Genomic DNA, 12,812 nt, shown 5'->3' with positions numbered 1-12,812 from the left:
ACAAATGAGTAGAAAAAATGGGGACAAAAAAGTAAATCAATAATATGGGGGAGGAGGGGTATGGATGTTTGGGTTGTTCTTTTTACTTCTATTTTTATTTTGGGAGGTAATGAAAATGTTCAAAAATTGATTGTGATGATGAATGCACAACTATATGATGATACTGTGAACAACTGTCTTACACTTTGGATGATTGTATGGTATATGAATATATTTCAATAAAAATAAATTTTAAAAAGGTCAAAAAAAAAAAAAAAAGAGTGGGGCAGGAGATAGGGAAAGAGAGCTGGCTGACATTGCACTATGAGGAAATACCCTTCCTTCATCCTACAGAAAGTAGGGATCCTGGGACAAAAGAACTTTCTCAGTTTTAAAGTGCCAGACCCCTCTCCTTGGAAAAATAGCTGACTTCAGGTCTAGGGCAGGAAAGTTCAGCCTGCTGAGGACATCTTGTCATGTCACAAAGTAAAAAGGCCATTCAAGACTATTGGGATTGTGTCAAAAGGACTCAGAAGTCAACTTGAAGGGGCTCCCACTGGCCAAAGATGGGACAATCTGAACATCAAAAAGAATAATGATTGTAATGGGTTGAAACATCAACTATATAAGTTAAACCCACAAGTTCATAAAGTTAAAAAAAAAAAAACTCATTGATCACCATTGGATGTGGCTTCAGCGCTAATTTATTATTCTGAAAATTGGTAAAGGGAAAAGTTAAGTCTATATTCTGCCTTTCTTGTACAGACTGTATTTCATAGTAACCAAAGAGTTTATGAGGGAAAAGCTTCCTTAGAAAAGAATTCCAGTTAATAAATGCAGGAGTACTGATAAAATAGGGGGAAATCATCTTTTGGCAACCTCTAATGAAATAATGGATCTAGGAAGTGACCATCAGTGACTACTAAAACTATTGGGTGAAGGATCAGGCTGACATTAACTAAATCTACTGATCAATGTTGGCCTCACCAAAAGTGCAACAGGATATGGGTCTTCTGATGTGACCTGGGAGAAAAAATAGCATCATCTATGAAGTATTCTTGCCACTCCCCCACCCCCACCCCCATTAAACCAGAATCTAATCAAGCTTCAAGCTCTTCATTTAAAAGAAATGCAGAAAAATTGTTCATCTTCTTTAGCTATTAGAGAGAGGCAACTCAAAACCACAATGAGATATCATCTCATGTCTATTAGAATGGCCACTATTAAACAAACAGGAAACTGCAAATGTTGGCAAGGATGTGGAGAAATAGGAACACTCATTCACTGCTGGTGAGACTGTGAAATGTTACACCTGCTGGGGAAGACAGTTTGGTGGTTCCTCAGAAAACTAAATATCAAGTTGCCCTATGACCCAGCAATTCCACTACTTGGTATATACCCAGAAGATCTGAAAGCAGTGACACAAACAGACATTTTCCCACCCATGTTCATAGTGGCATTATTCACAATTGCCAAAAGATGGAAACAATCCAAGTGTCCATCAGCAGATGAGTGGATCAACAAAATGTGATCTATACATGCAATGAAATGTTATGCAGCAGTAAGAAGGAATGAGGTCCTGAAGCATGTGACAACATGGAGGAACCCTGAGGACATAATGCTGAATGAAATAAGCCAGACACAAAAAAGGACAGATATTGTATGATTTCACTAATATGAACCACTTAGAAATTGTAAACTCAGAATCTTAAAATGTAGAATATAGAGTATCAAGAGATAGAAGCTAGAGAAGGGGAAGCAGTTACCTAGTATGTACTGAACTGTTAACGAGGTTGAAGTTGGGAATTGGATAGAAGTGATGGTAGTTTGTTATTGGGATTTATGAGTAATAGTGCCATATTGAAAGTGAATTTGATTGAAAGGGGTTGTTTAAAGTCATGTATCTCACCAATTAACACTACAAATATAAATAAGTGCTTGTATGAACTACTACAAATGTATGTCACTTGTACAAAGAGTTAATATTAGAGTGGTATATGGGGAAAAATTACCTATTGCATACTGTGGACTATATTTAACAGGAATACCTTACTAGTACCACACCAATACTAGGGATAAATAATTGGGGATGGGGGGGTGGAGAAGGGATATGGAGTGTTTTAGGTTTTCTTTTGTGTGTGTGTGTGTGTGTGTGTATCTGTTATTTTTCTCTTTGGAGCAATGAAAATTGTCTAAAATTGAGAGTGGTGATGATTGCACAACTAAGTGAGGATACGTGAGACATTGATAGTATTCTTTGGATAGAATATATGGTATGTGAATATATCTCAATAAAATCTGCAAATTAAAAAAAAAAAAAAAGAAAGAAATGCAGTGGACAGAGGAAGATGTAAATGACCCAGGGTGTCATGGAGCCAAATCCAAAACAGAAGAATCTACAGGACAAATGACCAGATTTATTCAACAAATACATGGCCTGGGGAAAGATGGGAAGTGGGAAATGGTATCAATTTTTTAAATATTTAAGAGACTTATTGACCACATGGAACGTGTGGACCTTGTTTGGATCCTGATCAACCCACCAACTACAAAAAAAAAAATTCATTTGGGGGACAATTGAGCAATATTGAACCTAAATTGAGTTTTAGGTGATATTAAGACATGATTGTTAGTTGTATTATATGTGCTATAATGGTAATGTGATTATGGTTTTTTAAAGCTTTATCTGTAGAGATACATACTGAAGCATTTATGGGTGAAATTTTATGATATTTGGAATATGCTTTAAAATAATTCAGAATGTATTTTTAAAAAAAGGGGGGGGTGGAATAGAGAATAGATGAATAAGAATGGCCACATGTTGACAATGGTGAAGCTGGGTTGTGGGTACATGTGATTGCATTAGTTTTCTCTGCTTTTGTTTAAGCTTGAAAATTTCCATAAAATGTTTTTGTTTTACAAGTGTTGGGCCTTTAATATACCTCACCTCCTACCTTTACAACAAGCCTGCAAGGTTGGTTTCATTGCCCCCGCTGAGGTTCACAGAGCTGAAGAGGTCTTTCCGGAGTCACACCACAGGCAAACGGAGAGCCAAGATTCAAACAGAAGGTTCTCTAAGCCCCCAAATCTTTCCACCTGTGCAGTAAGAGAATACAGATGCCAGACCCTTGCCTCCAGCACTGGCTGCCACCCAAGAGGCCTTGGGAGTGGGACAAGCTAAAGGATGACAAGCAGTAAGGATCCCCCTGGGCTGGAAGGCTTCTGGGATGGTTGACCCATCCTCACTCTGCAGAGCTATCCACGGCCATCACCTCTACCCAAGGACAGCCTATGAGATGGCAGAGACCACTGTCCCATGTGCCTGAGTCCAGGGTTACACCACCACCTGGACCAGAACCCAGGGCCTCCCTACTTCCATCTGGTCTTCATTCCATAACCCAATCGGGGGCTCTGATAAGTTGTAGCTACAGATACAGATGTGGATGTGGGTTTGTGTCTCATTTTATCCAGGAATAGTCTGGGAGTAGGTGGGGCACACCTCCCTTCAGAATCAGTGCTGGGAGATGCAGGGGCTAAGTAGGAGGCAGCTTATAGCTAAGAACCCCAAGTTTGGAAGGTAAGTCTTTGTTCAAATCCCAGGTCTGCCACTTTCTGGCTATCTGGCCTTTAGCAATTGAGTTGATGTAGGTTTCCTCTGATACTACATAATTAGGTGCATTTTACCTCTGGTTCTTTCAATATCTTGCTGGAAGCTCTGTTGAGGGCAGATTCACAAATAGCAGAGTCAGGAGGGCTTTATTCTAGTGTGCCAAAAGCTACACTGCAAGCTCTAGCTTTCCTAAAAATTTAATGCAATTTCCTTAGAGAAAAGGCATATTGTGTTCCCAGGAAAATGTTACCTGCACTTTGCAACTTGAGTGTGGAGAGAGGTAGGGCAGTGGGCTGGGGCCAGCTATCCCCCCACTCCAGGTTGTGTGTGAGTCTGTGATTATTATATAATGAGTAGATACAAAGGAACACTGTAAAATATGTGTAGGGCATGAGAAATAATGATACAAGACACTCATGGTCTCACCAATCAGTTTAGTCCTTGTATTAGTTAGGGTTCTCTAGGGAAACAGAATCAACAGGAGAGATCTATAAATATAAGATTTATAAAAGTGTCTCACACAACTGTGGGGATGCACGAGTCCAAATTCTGTAGGGCAGGCAGCAAACTGGCAACTCCAACGAAGATGTTTGATGAACTCCTTAGGCAGCGAACTGGCAACTTTGATGAACTCCTCAGGAAACGCTTTGCTGGTCAGCTGAAGAAGTGAAGGTGCTCTGTCTCACTTAAAAGTCTTCAACTGATTGGATTAAATCAAGTTGATTGCATTCTCTCATTGTGGAAGACACACCCTTCGTTGTGTCACAGCTGCAGCCAGTTGACTGATGATTTAATAAACCAGCCATCTGGTTTATTAACCAGCCACAAACATCCTCGCAGCAATGGATAGGCCAGTGCTTGCTTGACCAGATACCTGGGTACCATCACCTGGCCAAGTTGACACATGAACCTAAGCATCACAGTCCCCCATTTCTCCTTCCTGCCCTTCACCATAAACTGTTGACTTTGGACCCAAAGCCTCCCTGGGTTCCTTCTAGCAGACTGGCTCCCAACAACTCTGTAGCATGCTGAGTGAGTATTCTTGGCTGTTGCTTCCACCTGTCTCATTCATTGGATCAGCTCCAATCCTCTTTCCAAGTTCCAAGCCCTTGTTGAAATCCCTCATTCGTCAATGATCTGCCCTTATTTTTATAACTGAAACATCCCCAACATAGCCCTCCCAAACCCTCTTTGCTGTTTTTTCTCCACAGCACTTTATACCTTCCAAGCTATTTAGTTTGTCTCTCCTGATTAGAAGGTAAGCCCAGTAATGGCAGGAATTTTTGTCACCTTTCATTGGTTCCTGGAAGAAGACTTGGCACATGATTGAACTCGAAGAGTATATGTCGAATAATTTCTTCTTTCTAGTCCTGTTTGGTACTTTTTGAGTTTCTATACTTTCATTTCAGTGGGGTCTCAGGAATGATAGGAGGCAGACTTAGCTGCTAGTCAAACATCCTGAGCTGATGTCTCAATGTCAGTGGTTCTTAATTTGGGTGAAAAGGTAGGGGTCATGGACCCCTTCCAGATTATGATGAAACCTACACAACATACCAATAAGCACTTATAACTAAAATTGTGCATACAATTTATGAAGCCAGTAAACACCGTCTTTAGGACCTGTGTGTGCTCTTAGAACATTTCTGGATAAATACACAGAAGCTGTTAATATGGTTGACCCAGAGAGGAGGAGAGGGGTTTCCCATTCATTATATACCCTTTACACTTTGAATTTTATATATAGTGTATGAATGGCAATTTTAAAGTTTTAAAAACTAATTAAATATTTAAAAGGAACCCATGTTCTAACACCTTGGAGTGATCACAAATTCATAGGCCTTCATGGGCCAGGTTGGTAAGTGAACTTCAATTTCAGACAATAAGCAGTGCGGGAAGCTGTAGCTGACTGGGGCTTGCATACCCCACCCAAAAGGGCTTAAATTCAAATTTCTAAAAAGCATGGTGTTGATCAAATGGAAAGTATCTACCATCTTCCCCAGGAGCACCATTAGTTAACACAACCTCTGCTTTGACTTCTTAGAGTGATTTTGTTTGAAAACCTTTTTAGGGAGCTGATGACTCCCGAGTGATGAAATATGCAGAATCACTGAAACAATGGGGGAGGGGGGTTGGGATGGTGGAGAAAACCATCTTGGAAATGACCTGGAGCACCAGAGAACACGGTGGGTGGCGGTGCATGATGCAATTTTCACAAAGAAAGGGCAAGTAGCCAAGCCTCCCTTTTACTGAGTTTCCAGCCCCTGCCTGTTGGGATCTCACAGTCTGATGGGAGAACCTTAACCTGTTAAGGCAGGTTATGATGATGGCACAAGAGACAGAGTGGAAGTCCACTCTAAGAAGGAAGGGCTCAGAGCAGGGTGCACTCCATAAAGAAGGTGGACTAGGAGCCAGGCCACGAAGGGTGAGCTGAATTTCCTTGGGTGAAGATAACAGGAGGGCTGGATTCCCAGCAGGATCAAAGACTCAGAGGCAGAGACTCAAGGGGCACCTTGCGAGGAAACAGAGGATTCAGTTTGACTCATGGGATGGAGAATGGAAAATCAGGAGGAAAAGGCAGCCTCCACAGGATCAGGCCCTCCCAGTCCTCTGATCTGCCCTTTTAACGAAACTAAGGAACAATTCTTCCCCACAACCATTTCATTCTTGTGGAGCCTGTGCACTCAGTCCCCTAGAACTATCAGAGGGGGGCTTGGTTGGGGGCCCAGTGTGGACTACTGCTCCCCAGCCAGGTTCCCAGCAGGCGCCCACTGACTTAGGGAGGCTACAAGGCTCCCTATAGGCCATGGATCTATCTCAGTCCAGCTGCCTTCTCCCAAGGCATTAGATGCAATGCAAGGAAAGAGCGAAGTCGGCCAAGACCCAGAGAGGGCATATAGGTTGCCAGGGTCTCAGAGCCAATTAAGGAATTGCCTCTCTCTGGACTCTCAGTCCGGGACACACTCTGCTGCATCAGGCTGCCCCTGAGGCTTCCTTCCATGTCAACTGCAGTAATTACAGTTGCCATCACAGCCTCCTGCACATTTAGTAGCCCTTACAGGGTGCCGGGCCTGTGCCAGGCTCTGGGTGTGCACCAGCTCAGTGTTCTCAGAAGAAGCCCAGGAGGTAGGTTCTGCAATTATCCTGGCTTCCTAGTGAGGAAGCTAAAGCTCTGAGGGGTTAAATGATGTCCCAAGATTCCAACTCAGCCATCTGACTGCAGAGCCACGCACAGCAGATGAAGGAAACCTCACTGCAGCCTCAAGGAATGAGGACACACATAGCCCTCAAGGCTTATGGGCAGCATTTCTAGTGGCCAAACGGTTGAATGGGACAAATGCCACAAAAGCAGATTCAGCCAGAAGACACCAGGACCCAATAGCCAGGGTTTTCGCTCATTCATTTTTTTCCCCAGGGATTACAAGAATGTAAGCACCACAAGGGCAGGGAATTTGAGTCAGATTTGTTCGCTGACGATTTCCAGCTCCTAGAAGGGTGACTGGCACATAGGAGGAGCTCGGTAAACACATGCTGAGTGAAGGGGAAAGTGTCCGTGAGCCACTGGGAGAACTTAGAAAAGCATCACACAAAGATTCTGGGTAGGGCTAATTCCAGCACCTGAGAGACCCAACTTGGTCTAATGGGAATACTCGTTAACTGGTGACAGAACCACTGGGAATCATTTCATAAAGAGATATATTAGTAAAGCCAAACTCACCCCAAATCCTTATGTTGTATAAGCCTGGGTTTTCCAGCTTTGCTCAAAGCAGGACTTGTTCCCACCCTCTCAGCAGATATTAATGGAGCATCATGTTTGTAAAGTTCAGTGCCACATCTCAGGATCTCACAACTGGAAAGAACTGCAGAGGTGACCCACCAGCCCCCTCCAGTTGCAGGTGGGAGAGCTGCAGCCCAGAGAGAGGTTACTGGGGGAAGGAAGAGGCCCCAGTCCAAGGCTTGCTCCTGGCTCTGCCCCACCCAGTCCTCGTAGCCCTGCAGAGTTCTGAAGTCAGCAGCTGGATCACGCCCTGAATTGTAACACCAGGGGTTACACTTTCCAGCTCAGTAAGGGACTGGGTGAGGATGTGTCACTGCCTCTGGTTTGTGTTAGGGGTTCCCGGGAAATTAAATCACTTGCCTTCCCTCCCAGGCCCCCAGCACACAGGCGATCTGCCAGGCAAGTGCCCGAGTGCAAGCGCCTGCTGACCCCTTGTGGTCACTGTGAGATGTGTCATGGTCTAGCAGCCAGGGCACACCTCTGGGACCTTCTGGCCTGGCAACCTCACTTCTCAAAGCACTCTCCCACTACTTACATCAAAGGGTCCCCCCTACCGTCCTAGGAGGTGAAGAGAACCAACCCCACTTTACGAATGAGTGGCAGCGTCCTGGATCCAGGTCCAAATCCACCACTAATTCCTTATCTGACCTTGGCAAGTCAGTTCACCACTCCCACCCTCACTTACCCATCAGTAAAATGGGAGAGGCAGCCTGCACAAGGTAGCTCAAAGGTCTCACCCAGCTCCAAAAGTTCTCAGAGTGGAAGGTGACTACCCAAGATCCAAGGAAAGAAGAGGCAGACACTCCCCAACTGCAGGTCACCCCATTTCCCAACACCAATAGGGAAGAGAGAGGCATCCCAGCAAACAAGCAAACCCACTGCACCAGGCTGCCCCTGAGGCTAACGAGTCAACTCCAAGTGCAGCAGAGTCATTACAGTCCACGTGTGTGTTCTGTGGGGCCACATGGACAGATGGAAAGGTGGGTGGATGGGTGGGATGGCTGGATGGATGGACAGATGCATGGACACATGATGGGGCAGATAGATAAGAACCCTGGGATCACTCTTAGCAACAACTGGAACTGCTATCCACCTCCCTCTGCTCCCTGACTAGCTGCCTCTATAATTCCAGCTGCCCAGCCCTTTGGCAGGCTGCTCTGGATCCATCAAGCTGAGGTTCTGAAGCCATTGCTCAGCCTGACAACCTGGAGCTAGGACCAGCCATGAGGAGACTGAGTGCTCTTCTAAGGCTTCCTCCAGACTGTGTTCTAGACCACCGTGTTCAATGGCCATAGCCATAGGAGAGGCAGGGGCCATGCAGGGAGAGTCAAAGCACAGGCATCCCTCCCAGAGCAGTTCCTGTAGCCAACACTCCAGGCTGATGGCTGAAATTGAGCTCTGAGCTCACAAGGAAGCTGGGATTCACTGCGGCAGCTGAAGGTATGGAAAGAACATGCCCTGTGAGTCTCACACCCTGGTTCAGATCTAGGGACTCTGGCCAAGTTCCCTAACCTCCCTGTGCCTTGGTTTTCTCACCTTTAAGATGAGCATAATACCTGACAAGTGTGGTTGTGAGGATTGAAAGAGGTAAGTGATAAAATGCCTGGCACCTAATGGGTGCTTCACAAATGGAGGTTCTTCCTTTTGTTCCAGGTCCTGAAGAAATTCTAGAGAGGGAAGGAATGACGTCCGCCAGGCACCCTGCCAGTTTCTTTAACTGAGGAGTTTTTCAAGTACATTAAAGTAGTAAAGCACATTTGGTGGTGTGGGAGGAGAGAGTGAAGTGCATTTTCAACAGCAGTTGAAGGTGTGCTCAGACACACTTGATCCCCTAAAAGAGAGAGCATCGTTCATCTATTCCCACAGCAGCACAAGGCTTCAGACACAGCCATATCCTCTAAAGATTTCCCAAGGGCAAAGCGGAGAATATCTTTTGACAGTGAATGGGCAGTGGTGGGCATTCCTGTGTCCCGTCCTTCCATTTTCTGGGGGAGCAGCTTCATCCCTGTCTTCTTATCCATCCCAGAATGGATGTGTTCTGGTTTGCTAATGCCGCCTTTTGGCAAAACACCAGAAATGGATTGGCTTTTATAAATGGGGTTTATTTGGTTACACAGTTACAGTCTTAAGGCCATGAAATGTCCAACATAAGGCATCAACAATAGGGTGCCTTCACTGGAGAAAGGCCATTGGCATCTGGAAAACCCCTGTTAGCTGGGAAGGCACGTGGCTGGCGTCTGCTTGCTCCCAGGTTGCATTTCAAAATGGCGTTCTCCAAAGTGTCAGCTTTCAACAGCCGTCTTCAAAATGTCTCCGTAAGCTGCAGCAGCAGTCTCCTTCTGTCTGAGCTCTTATATAGGGCTCTAATAAACTATTCAAGGCCCATGCTGAATGGGGGGGGCACACCTCCATGGAAATTATCTAATCAGATTATCACCTACAGTTGGGGGGGGGGTCACATCTCCATGGAAACAACCTAATCCAGAAGTTCCAACCTACTCAACACAAATATGTCTGCCCCCAGACATATTACATCAAAGAACATGGCTTTTTCTGGGGGACATAATATATACAAACCAGCACAGGGTGTCAAGTCCTTCTTAGCCACCTGGTCGGAGGGAGACCTGGGTTTTAGTCCAGCTCTGCTGTCAAATAGCCACCTTCAGGTAACTTATGTTACAGCTGAGGCCCCTGCAACACCATCTGTAAAATCCTGAGGCTGGGACTACGTGGGGGTTTTGAGCCGTGCTCCAGAGGGCCCCAGGTCATAGGCCCTCCACTTCCAGCTAGAGTGAGGAAAACAGGGAGCTTTGTAACTTGGAGGTTAGGACACGGGCTTTGGAGTGAGACAGGCTTGGTTTGTCACTTACTAGCTTCCTAGCATTGAGCAGGGATCTTTCTCTCTCTAAGCCTCAATTTCTCATCTACAAAATGGGGCTAATAAAATTACCTACTTGGTCATCGGGAGGATTCAGTGAGATCATATTTGATAAAAGCTGAGCCTTGTGCCTGGTACATAATGAATACTCTGTAAACGTTAACATGTTAATGTTTTGATTCCCTGAATGGTAATTACTGGAAGATTTCATTTGAACGGTTCCATTTGTGTATACACACACACATATCTGTGGACTAAAGAATCTCTAAGCCCCTCCCTAGCTTCAAGATTCTATTTCTTCATAATATCTTCCCATTTCACACCCCACCATTCTTCCCTCACTGATTTTCCTTCCCTTTCATCTGCTTCTTCCAACATTTCCTGAATCTCACTTCTTCTTGTTCCTTACTTAAATGCAATCTTCTCTGGTTTTTAATGCAAACATGAGCAGACTGAGTCCACACAATCAGAGTGGAAATAATGGCTTGTAAAATGACTCACCAAGTTGACATACCAACTCCCTCAGCAACCATTCCCATGACCCCCAGTCCACTGAGCCCCTGCCTGGGGAGGCAGAGACCCTCAGCCGAGGCCAGCCATCCGGGGGAGAAAGGTGTGTCATGGCTGGAGGTTGGAACTGGGATAAGACTCAGAGAGGCTGCAGTAGGTGAGCTGTAGAAGGTGGGAAGTTCCTGGGGATGATTTGGGGAAAAGAAGGGCTGGGTCTGCTCTGCAGGCCCCCTGAAGTCTCCAGGATCTCCAAAGCCTCTCCCCTTTCTATGTGCAGTATCAAGGATGGGGGTGGGGAGAAAAGACTGTTGTAGAAATTAAGCAAATACATCAGATACTAGCAGTGGTTGGGCAGCGGTTGATCTTAAAAGAAGAGTTTTTTGGTAAATGTGGTCATGTTGGTATGATACAATTTAAATATTTGCATATACATTTAAAATCAATTATTCTCATCAGTTGTGCTCAGCTGAGAAACAGACAAGAATGTAGCAAAGGACTGTTGAGGCTCCCACTGAACAGTAGCAAGCTCCAGGTTCTCAAAGCAAGACTAAAAAGGCGGGAAATCAACACTCCATGAACATCTGCCTTCCCAGGCCCACTCCAGGGCTCAGGCTCCCTGAGATCTGGCTTAGAGGAAAGCCTGCTAATTAGCTCCAGGCAGTCCTGCTGGAAGGGAGTGATGAGGATGGGGGTGGGAGGAGGCCCCCCAAAGCCACCAAGCAGCCGAAGGTCCTTATCTAGCAGCTATGGGGACATAGAAGGACCACTCCATGGGAGTCCGGAAAACTGGTACTAGTTCTCTGCACTAATTTGCTGCATGACCTTGTACAAGTCAGGTCACCTCTCTGGGTCTCAGTTTCCTCATCTGTTAACCCAGTTAACTGTGCTGATGCTACAACATAAAGGTGAATAAGATGGTCATGTATTCAAAAACCCCTGAGTGGCTGCTCTGTTTTCTAGGCAGTGTGGTTACGGAGATAAGCAGGTCAGCTTCCCTGCCATCAAGCCATTCACAGGCTAGGCCTGGAGACAGTGTGTAAACAAATAATGGCCTTGATGCAGAAACAGAGGTGTTGGTACACAGGGGATGCAAGGAAAGAGTGACCTTTTTGTTGTGCTGGGGCCCACTGGGAGCAGCGTCATGGAAAAGGACCCAAGTGAAACTTGGAAGAGCCTTGGTCTCTGCTTTCAAAGGGTGTACAATCTAATCAGGGGTTAGGATAAATACTCACACTGGGCAAAATGAAGCCACCACAGGTAATCCAAGTTCAGTGGGGAGAGGAAACCCAGGTGGCTTGGGCAGGTGGGGCTGGGGTTGTGGACAGAGGCAGGAGGAGGACAGGAAAGGCTTGGCGGGAACTGGTATGGAGATGAGACTTGAAGAATGAAGAGGGGGTCATGAGACCCCCTGGGAGGCCAAAGAGGCATTTTAGATCAGGGGCTCGTGCAGGGAACGGCACAAAGTGGGGACTTTCGGGGTGCAGCTGGCAATAGCAGGCAGGCCAGGGAGTGGGACGAGCAAGGCTGGGAGTCACCGGAGCCAGTGTGATGAGGGCCACCAAAAATGAGGGCTCTGGGCCAAGCACTGGATGCACATGAGCCCATTTAACCCTCACGCCAGCCCTTGGGGGTAAGTCCCCATCCTTCAGTTAAGGAAACAGAGGGTCTGAGAGGTTACAAGGTCACACGGCTGATGAGTGGCAGAAATGGGACTTAACTCAGGTCTATCTAATGGCCAACCCTGACCTCCTTACCACTGGGATTCTAGGCAGGGTGCTACTGAACCTTTCCCCTCTCAGGTACTATTATCCCAGCACACCTGGCTGGGCATTTCACCTTGTGCATGTGGGCACCAAAGGGCAATCTCTGTCTTAACCACAGAAGCTGGTCTGATTCACTCTCTTCCACTCCAGCAGCTACAGGACAATCAGGATTTCCTGCACCAGAACAGAAGGGAGGGGATAGGGCAAGGAATACTAGAATAGCTGAGTTCTTTCTTTCTTTCTTTTTTGGGGGGGTGGGGGTGGGGATGGGGAAGACTCCGCTGTCTTCTGGTCTCA

The sequence above is a fragment of the Choloepus didactylus genome, chromosome 23 (genome assembly GCF_015220235.1).
Source record: "Choloepus didactylus isolate mChoDid1 chromosome 23, mChoDid1.pri, whole genome shotgun sequence".
NCBI lineage: Eukaryota > Metazoa > Chordata > Mammalia > Pilosa > Megalonychidae > Choloepus > Choloepus didactylus.
This window is presented reverse-complemented; position numbering follows the sequence as displayed.